The sequence below is a fragment of the Macrobrachium rosenbergii genome, chromosome 4 (assembly GCF_040412425.1).
Source record: "Macrobrachium rosenbergii isolate ZJJX-2024 chromosome 4, ASM4041242v1, whole genome shotgun sequence".
Lineage (NCBI taxonomy): Eukaryota > Metazoa > Arthropoda > Malacostraca > Decapoda > Palaemonidae > Macrobrachium > Macrobrachium rosenbergii.
The window spans coordinates 832,560-842,500 of NC_089744.1; the positions used below are offsets into that span (position 1 = coordinate 832,560).

The window sequence follows — 9,941 nt, forward strand, 5'->3', positions numbered from 1 at the left end:
TCCATTTACCTGCACAATGAAAGGTGCTCATATTCAGCGGCAGTGGCAGTTTCTCAAGATTTCAGCAGCATTTTCTTGAGAGCAGCCGAGGATTTTGTGATTGAACAAACTACTGCTGTTTGACACTGATATAATTCGAAATTGTCTCGAGCAAAAGCACGTTCGACCCCTCGACTCCAGCATCCACATTGGGTTAAGGGTACATATGTCAAGGTCTCTTAACACTGTTGTCTCGATGTTGCTTGTGCTCTAGTTATGTTACTCAATTCTTTATGGCTTTTGTGCGTGTCCGTGTGTAAATAGCGAGCCGTAATTGTTTTCTTCGGTTGGAATTATGGTATGGTTTGATCGTTCTTAGATAAGGGAGTTGAGTCTTGATTACCTTCTTTCTCTTTTACACACCCGTCTGTGGCTGACGTGTGTTTGCTCTCTCTCTCTCTCTCTCTCTCTCTCTCTCTCTCTCTCTCTCTCTCTCTCTCTCTTTAAATGAATAGGGTATTCATATGTAATCCCATCTGCTTTTGGTCACATTTCACTTTCATGGATGTGCATAAAATATACGCGGAAGAAAAGTAAGTTTTATTTTTCCAGCCAACGCATGACGATATAATTTAAAGTGTATAATTATTCACAGTTTTTCCAGGTTTACCGAAACTCAGTTTTGTATACTGGATTTTTTTAGCGGGTGATTTGTCCGTCATTCAACTAAAGACTTAAGATTCTGTTTGTGATTTTTATTAACTATGTCTATAAAGATTTTATTCCATTTAATAAACAAGTGATTCTCCTTTGTTTGACATATTAACATAGGTGATTAATTCAAATTCGTTATTCATAAAAGTACCTTTTTTATAATTAATTCAAATTCGTTATTCATAAAAGTACCTTTTTTATAATTAATTCAAATTCGTTATTCATAAAAGTACCTTTTTTTATCATTGAGGTTGTTTTCTCTTCGATGGTAAATGTAATGTCACTACTTTTTCTATAATTACGATTAATCGAACTTTAGGTTGAGAACTTCTTTGTTCATAATACAGTTTTACCTACCGTTTGGAGTATGTGAATTAATTACTTGTTTCAGTGATTTTCATCATTATTTTGAATTAAATAGAAATGTGAGATAATGTGCAAAAATGAATTGCATTTTTACCACAATTATTTAATTCACGTTTGTTGGGCTCTTTCCTCATGTTATGACCTTTTATTGCAGGTGGCATTGATGTCACAAATATTTGACGACTCTGGAGAGAGGAGGCTCTTGATATCCGCATATTCACAGTAAGTACAGAATTCAGGAACAAAGGTACCCCGGAGTCGGAGATTTTTCAGAAATTTTGTTGTTCTATTTCACCAAAAAAAAAAAAAAAAAAAAAAAAATCCTCGATTTTCATAAACAGATATTTTCTCTTGGGTGCTAAAACGCTGAGGTCCTTTGATTAGGGCCTTGGTGTTTGGCTGCTTCTCCTAGAGACCAGGTCTATCTTCTTTCAGTCTTTGCTGTGAACTAATGTAGAATCTGTTGACATGACTACTTTTTTTTTATTTTAGAACGTTAGGTATGGTTCCAGAAGGTATTTTGATTTTTTGAGTTTTCTGTTAACAAATATACACTTAACAGCGACACATCTTTTTTTTTCGAAGCACGCAGGACTTTGGTCGTTAAAAGTTAGGAAATCACCGTTTATTATGGAGAAATCAGTCAGTTTTTCTGGGATAGAGGGACAGAGAACTGAGTGAGGTCCAGAGTGTGCAATAGCATTTTCAGCTGCATCGTGAACTCAGCAGCACTTGAGGGGATGGGCAACTTTAGCCCTTTGGAGATGGGCATGGTATCCTCTCTCTCTCTCTCTCTCTCTCTCTCTCTCTCTCTCTCTCTCTCTCTCTGACCTGTAATTATGTAAATCTGATATCCTTTGGGGATTCGCCTTCTTTAACGAGTCTCCCTCCATTATCCCCCTTTCCCTGTTGCATTTACATTTCGGCAAAGAGAGAAAAAAAAGGCCCCAGAAGAGGTCAAGAAATGAGAGGAGGGTATCGGTAATGTCATCGTTCCTGCCAAGGTCGCTTGCTTTTGACCACCTCTAATGCCCAGCGTCTCTCCAACCACCTCTTCGTTTTCATCTCTTTCAGTTCCGTGTCCGTAACTACACTTCCTTCAATTAGCCCCCAAGTATTGTTTAATTTCTCTTTAGGTTTAAACTGTCTGTCATGTCGAAGGTTTATGGTTTGAACGCTGAAGAGTTTTGAATGGCGTGGAGTGACGTTGAATAGTTGTGGGGGAGGAAGGCTGTATGGTCCAAGGTAAGTTGCAAGGAGAGATACGAAATAACGAAAGGTAAACTCGGTTTCTTGTGTTGATCAAACAAGAAGGAGAAGAAGAAGAGGAAGAAGGGTTTGCGCACCTCGTATCTCATTTGCGATTCAGCTCACGTGACCTCTTGAGGTGGCGGCGTGTGGGAACAAAGTCTGGTATTTTGGTCTCTCTCACCCAACGCCATTCATCCATTTTCTTTAATTTTCGGCCGTGGGTCTGCATCCCGTTAAGTGGGTCCGATGTCTAATTGCAGAACAGAACGATGCACCTTTCGGACGAGTGAAACCCAGTGGAATGCGCCCCTCGTTCCTGAGCTGTTTGGCATGTCTAGTGGAGCAACAGCAGCATTCTGCTGGGCGGGCGGGCATGGCCGCCAGTGGTCCTGCGCCGCTGCGCGAGATTGCTGCCCAGACATTTAAACCAAGAATATTTCATCTTCGTTCTCCTGCAGTCATATTCCTCTCTCTCTCTCTCTCTCTCTCTCTCTCTCTCTCTGTGGTCACAGTTAGTAGAGGGTTCCCGAAGCTTTTCTTTGTTCTTTCTGTAAATTTAATGCGAGAAGAAATATCAACAATTTAGGGCAAAAGATTGTTCGTTATGCCGTGCCCACGTCGTTATTTTACAAATGTCTGGGAGATTCTGTATACGCAAATAAAACATACGAAGTGGTCATTGGGGACTAACCGTTTTAAATCGCAGAACTCCACAACTGTTCTACGGCGAACCGTTAGTATGTGGAAAGCAGAATGTCAGTTCCAACATCCACCTTCCGTTGCTTTATCATTATTTTCCATCTTCCCACTGAGTCTCCCTTTTACTCGGCAACTGGTGCAGCAACATCAACAGCAGCTGCAGATGCCTCAATCAAATGGACAGAATGACTGGAATTCTTGCCGGGAAGAAGAAGAAGAAGAAGAAAAGGTGTCCTTTCTCGGACGCTTCGGAGGGTAACAATTATATTCGCATCTGTGTGAGGCGATCCATCTTACGGGGAGGTAATTCGCGATCATTGCCGGCTCGCATCTAATTAATCTTGGCCACACGTAATTATAGCAGAGAGAGAGAGAGAGAGAGAGAGAGAGAGAGAGAGAGAGAGAGATAATCTCAACGGCACAAAGGGTTCCGTTCACATGAAACCTTGAGAGTATATTAGTTTCCTTTGCCCTTTATTGTCATCTTCCTCAGTGTTATATTCTGTACCTTTCCTCGTCAGGTAACTAAACAAACATGGTGGTGTCATGCAAGCCAAACATGGACAACCCCGCCGATTATGAATAGCTGGCCGTAATAAATTTGCCTCCGATGCATTGAACAGCACATTACGAAATCATTCCGCTGAATGAAAGACCGATAAATATGTATTAAACGAACAGCTGGAAAAAAGGGGAGGGACAGGAAAGAGAGAGAGAAATAACACACACTCTCTCTCTCTCTCTCTCTCTCTCTCTCTCTCTCTCTCTCTCTCTCTCTCTCTCTCTCTCTCAGTATAAGTGCACCATTTCTTTATACAACGGAAACTTCCAGCCTTTTCTGGTCGGCTACAAGCAAGAAATCGATAGCAGAAGCAGCATCGGAGAGATTAGAGCAGGTGAAAGGCCGGAGCCCGTTCATGATAGAGTGACATGGAGTATCTAATGGACTAGTATTAAGGTGTGGTAACTGTGAGGAGGTAAAGAGGACCTCTGGGAGGAAACGGTATTCATTTGCTGGCCGATGCTGTCAAAAGGACCTTGATGTATGGCCATAATATGGGAGGTACAAGTGGACATTTTGCATCTGCAGTATAACAACATGAACCCCATACTCCTTGGAAGCTGGACTTTCAAGTCAGACCCCTGAGGGGCTTCGTCCATGTGAATAGGGTTAATCTTCTGAATAATAATAATAATAATAATAATAATGATAATAATAATGAGGAAAGAACAGTTAACGTCGGAACGTGCTGGACGATGAAGTGTATCGTTAGACTTTGCCCGCATTTTGAACTCTTGATATTAGTGATTGGCGCCATAAACAACGTATTTCACTTAATATTTATTTATAAAGACGAACAAACTGTAGGTATTTCTCGGGAATAAAAAAATCGCTAGTGTCGGAATTTTGATGGAGTATTCCATTCATGGAAACCAAAATATTTTTATTTGTCTTTCTGCACATTAGAAGGATTATATAATAGGGAATTTTAGACGAACTGTCACGAAACTGTGTAAAATGGTTTGTTAAAGTTTAAGCAATTTCACGAGATTTTGGTGATCTTGTTCATTTCTCGTTTCTATTTATTTTTGTGGTCGTTTCTTTCTGCATAACACGGGTCAAAATTACCCAGACCTCTCAATGAGAATTTATTTGAAGGTCTTTGTGAAGGGGCGAAAGCCCGTCCCTTACACCAAGAGGTTGATCCGGTGATTGGGGCAGTATCAAGAGACTTCAAAATTCTTGACGATGTATATTCCTTGAGTAACGCCATTTCACATATGCTATAGAATTTATTTATGTTCCTTTTAGCTTGTCAACTGCTTTACTATATTGTTAATACCTTTATCAGTGTGTGTTTATTCAGGACCTTTTTCGAGATACAGAGCTTGCCAGAAGGTTGGCAAAGACTTCAGGTCCCTGTTCCTGGGCAGAGTTAATACGCGAGACAGGGCAAACGTTGCACGTAGACTATACTTGGAGACATAAAAGTCGTCTGCAGTTTTGAAGAACTTAAGATATCTGATCTAAAGATATATAAATATATATATTATATATATATATATATATATATATATGTGTGTGTGTGTGTGTGTATGTATATTTATATATTATATGTATATATATACTGTATATATGAAGTAGGCGTTTGGCGCTTCTTGACGGTCACCCATCTTAAGAGTTGCTCGACTAAGCTGATCGGACTACCAGTGGTACACAGAACGCTTTTGAAATTTGTCTTAAATGTGGTTACGTATTTGAATTGTCATGACGATCATACAACCAAGGGGTAATGATGAACGGTGACAAGATGAAAGATGAATATCAGCGTAGACTGGAGAGATAACATTTCTAAAATTAAAAAAAAAGAAAGATCCCGCTTTATATATGCGGGAAGGATTAAAGGAAAGTTAGGAAAAAACGACTGCGAATTGTTAGCATGACGAAACGAACCTCGACAGTCCTTCAAGAAATGGCCGGAGACCTGACACAATCGACGTGAAAATCAGTGACAGGAAAGTTCGCATGGCAGAAGAAGAACGAACCCGGCGGGGACATAATGTAGCTCCGACTCGAGCCGCCTTAAATTATCGTTAATTTCTTTCAAACGATGATGACACGTTCAGCAGATCTTATCAGTTCTCATTACTCGGAAAGGTCTGGGTCAGGGGCTCTCTCGACCTTTCGTTTGCGACGCTCGCCTCTTCGGTGTTGGTGGTCCGCGGGAAACCCACCTTCAGGAATGAACTTGCATTACACCACATCGCTTAAAAGGAAAGTTCGCGTAATGACTCTCCTTGCTTTTCGTTGTGTTGGAGTTGGAATCGTTTGTGAAGACTCTCTCTCTCTCTCTCTCTCTCTCTCTCTCTCTCTCTCTCTCAAGCTGGAGCATCTGAAAAGGAAATATGTGTCTGTCTTAGGTTAAATCCAAACTTTTATCGCTGAAAGTAGCTTAGAGGGAAAGAAGTTATTTTACACTTTTCTTCAGCCCAAGTTTTCTGTTCTTACGTATTTGTGATGAATATGTGAGATAATGAAATGTCACTCTCATTAGATGAACTGGGAAGTTAAATGCCAACCCGGAATTATGTACGGTACCTCGTGGGTTCTGCTTTGACACTTTTACTGATGACAAGATTCCATTTTCTCTTGAGTGTGGTGGAAGAGGAACATGCCCTCCATTCCTCTGTTTTTAAGTTATCAATTAATATTATAATGTTAGACGTTCTGCGCTATGATATTGTAAAGTGGATATTTGGTACTGGGGTGTTCAGGACCTGCGTATTACTGTCGTTGATTGTATTATGACATTCTGATATTTTGTTTATAAAAGGTCGACGGGACTGGCACTTCATGCCCATGTGAAGTTCAGTCTTGATGAAAATTAAGAAAAGCCGGGAAAAGAGAAAGCCTTCGCGCATCCACGAAAGATTCTACATTACCCTTCTCTTGGAAGAGGACTGTCATTTGAGGAAATGAAAATTAGACATACTCTCTTAGTAGGCGTGTCCGACTTTGAATGGATCCTGGAAACATTCATTACGGTATTTCAGGTAATACATTTTAGCTGTTAGACATTCGACGGGTTCTCCAAACCAAACCATCCTTTTTTACCTTTGATGAAAAGTATAATAGTAATTTCAGTTTGATGGCAAGTCACTATTCAGTTTTTGTTTCCAACCGCGCAGCTGCAAATAAACCCTACGGTTTCTGTAGTAGGAAATTCAGCAGCATTCTCCGTAGGTCTTTATAATACTACTCTCCTACCTTCATGTCGTACCTGCAAACGAGTTTGCCAGAGGGAAAAAAAAAAAAAAACAAGATTTAAAGTTTCCGAAGTATTTGCCCGGTCATGAAGATCATTCCCCGATTCGCGAGACCCTAGTCTTTTGGGGTGCTGTTGCCGAAGTTCTGTCTAGACTGACAGGGGAGGAGGAGTCTGCCGAAGAAACCTCTCGTCTGCTGCCGGTGCGAAGAATGCAGCGCTGTCAGTAGTCCGTCTGCGCGTCTTGGCGCTCTTTAAACGCCCGGACATTTAACTGAAGTTATTTGGGCAAGTTTTCATCGACAGTTGAAGGAAAAGGGATTGCAGTCTCCCTTACATGGCTGTGATTGAAAATAAACAGGGGTCCTTCACCTCCCAGGATCGTTCCAACCAAAGGGCCTGATAATGATAGGCTTGGCTGGGTCCATGTTAAAAAGCCCGGCGATAACATAGCAACCTTGGTATGGCTTTGTTTCCTGCGATGTTTTGCTTCTACTTGGGTGTGAGATCGTGTCGAGCATAACTCGGACTCTTTAATGCACACACACACACACACACACACACACACACACACACACACACACACACACACACACACTTTCGTTACATTTCATTTCGATTTGTTTATTGCTTTTCATCATCCTATCCTTTTGCATCTTCATGAAATTGATTTCATACCATCTTTGATTGGTGAAAATCATCAAATTCGGCGATTCATGCTGGTTTTACCATTTGAACGATAGATTTTTTTAATTAAGACCTTTTGGGGGTTTCCTTTAATGTTATAATGCTTCGAGATGTGCTTAGCGTTCATATTATTGTTTGTATATAATTGCACTATTAAATATACCTTTGGGTTCATACGAGCCCATAAACCCAAGTTTTATGTGATACTGGACATAATGAAAGATTTAGCGTGTACAATCGTGCATAATTCAGATTTCGTATGACCAGGTACTGCACTGGAAACCTCGCGATGATTACCAAACAGTTTAAATCCGTAGGTGGAAATTTCAAAATGATAATCTTGAAGGAAGAAAGGTCTTATCTTCTGGACGTAATCTCCCCTCTCAATCATCTCGTAATCTTTAGCAATGCCATTCGTCACTGGACACATTCCCTTTGTCATCTGTTGACATAACTATATCATCAGTCTTCCGATTCAGTGTCGGGGTTCCTTGTTCCTTCAGACAGCCTCCACTTTTTCCTTTTCCTGAGAATCCTCTAAGAACAGTCCTCGATGATGGTGATGATGGTGGTGGTGATGTTGATGATGAGGGTGGTGGCGCACCCTGGGTTGTGTTCTTCGACTACCTGGCCCGGTTGTGACTGTGCTGTAGACACCGAGTTGGAAAACGGCACCCAGCTCCTCGCTTCTTCCCCAGTCGATCGAGGCTCTATGATCAATGCCTCGCCAAAATAATTCTCAGCGAGAGAAAGGAAAAGAAATAATAACAATAATGAAAAAAATGGACTTGAGGATGATAGGGCCCCGTGTCCAGTGCTGTATAGAAATTGCAATCAGCGGGAAATGGAATAGGGCGAATGGGTGGACGAGGACACGATTTTGATGGCGGCTCACCACCTAGATTGATAGCTACCAGTCTGCCTTTTTACCCTTCTGTCCTCCCCTCTAGCCACGTTGAACCAACTACTACCAGCACGTACCCTCACACACACACACATACACCGCCAACCGAACCTTCTAGTCTTCCTCAACCTCCCTTCTCCCTCCTCCTCCTCCTCCTCCTCCTCGTAAGCGAGCCCTTATCATTTAGCCTAGAAACATTCCTGGTTGCATCACCACTCTCCTCATCCTCCACACCACGGCCACACTTCCTTTTACTCCTCTCCCTCCCCCTCCCCCTCCTTCCCCCTCCCCACCTCCCTTCTTAGCTAGGCTCTTTAACTCCTATTTTTGGGTCGTATCTCTTCCAGAAATAACCTGCCGCCTCTCACCTTGTCCGGACGACTTAGTTATTCGAACTATGCACCTGGAGGAGAACGGGAAACAGCAGCTGACCTGTCGAAATAAGTTATTGTACGTTGGTGAGGTTTAATTGCATTCGTGCGTGCATTTTAAGCAAAGAAGTCTATATAGCTGTCAGTAGAATACGTTTGAACATGTTGATAGTGATATGTTTGTAGATAGCTGTCTCAGGATGAACTTGCAGAAATAATTTCATGTGTTGTACATAATCTCTCTCTCTCTCTCTCTCTCTCTCTCTCTCTCTCTCTCTCTCTCTCTCTCTCTCTCTCTCTCAAGTTCAATGACATCGGTATTTGACAAATTTGCAAAGGTAACAGTGGACGTTTGGTTTAATATGTATATATTTTCCGGTACTAAAGCCTGGATGGTGAGGATCGGGATAAATTTTGTCTGGAAGGATATCAGAGAGTACAAAAAAAAAAAAAACCTAAATCCTAAAGAATACTTGGTTGTCATGATCTCTTGCGACCTCTCATGGAAATCCCCAGGAAGCAAGGTTGGGGTGAGAAGCGTTCGTTTGCTTGGAAGCTTCCAAGTTCTCAAGAACTCGTGGGTGGGGATTAGTCCGGCTTGAATTTGCAAAACAGGGATGCTCTCTCTCTCTCTCTCTCTCTCTCTCTCTCTCTCTCTCAGACCTGAATGTCTACGTGTGACCATGAGCATTCGAGTAGATTTTGTTGTGCTCGTATTATTGCTATTTAATTTCGAACAAATTCACACACACACACATCCCGTGGGTGCACTGTAGGCATTACTTAAGGTTCTTGGCAGCGTCCCTTCGGCCCCTAGCTCCAACCCCTTCATTCCTTTTGCCGTACCTCCGTTCATATATGCTTCTTCCATCTCACTTTCCACCCCCTTCCAACAGTTGTTTCCCAGTGCAACGGCAAGGTTTTCCTCCTGTTGCACATTTCAGACATTCTTACTGCCATTTTCCCTTTCAGCGCTGATTGACCTCAAAGGTCCCAGCGCTTGCCTAAATTTTGTATTCCATTCCACACACACACAAATTGCATCACATCAAGAGACGTGTAAAAAAATAAAACAAGCAAATACGAGAGAGGTTCAACTAATAGAATATGCCAGGATTGCTGTATAATGACTATAATAAGAAAATAAACGGGACATAACTTAAAGACCGTAGTATTATTATAAAACTAATTTTGTTCCCTTCA

The 9,941-nt window shown here is 41.5% G+C and overlaps 1 long non-coding RNA gene across 1 annotated transcript in view; it reads left to right on the forward strand.

The window, feature by feature from the left end:
• The first annotated feature begins 1,206 nt into the window (after nt 1-1,206).
• LOC136829390 (uncharacterized) overlaps nt 1,207-9,941 on the forward strand; it is a 171,260-nt gene continuing 162,525 nt past the window's right edge. Inside the window, exon 1 of the long non-coding RNA XR_010850373.1 lies at nt 1,207-1,281. This is a non-coding gene — a long non-coding RNA (uncharacterized lncRNA). The remainder of the gene's footprint in view (nt 1,282-9,941) is intronic.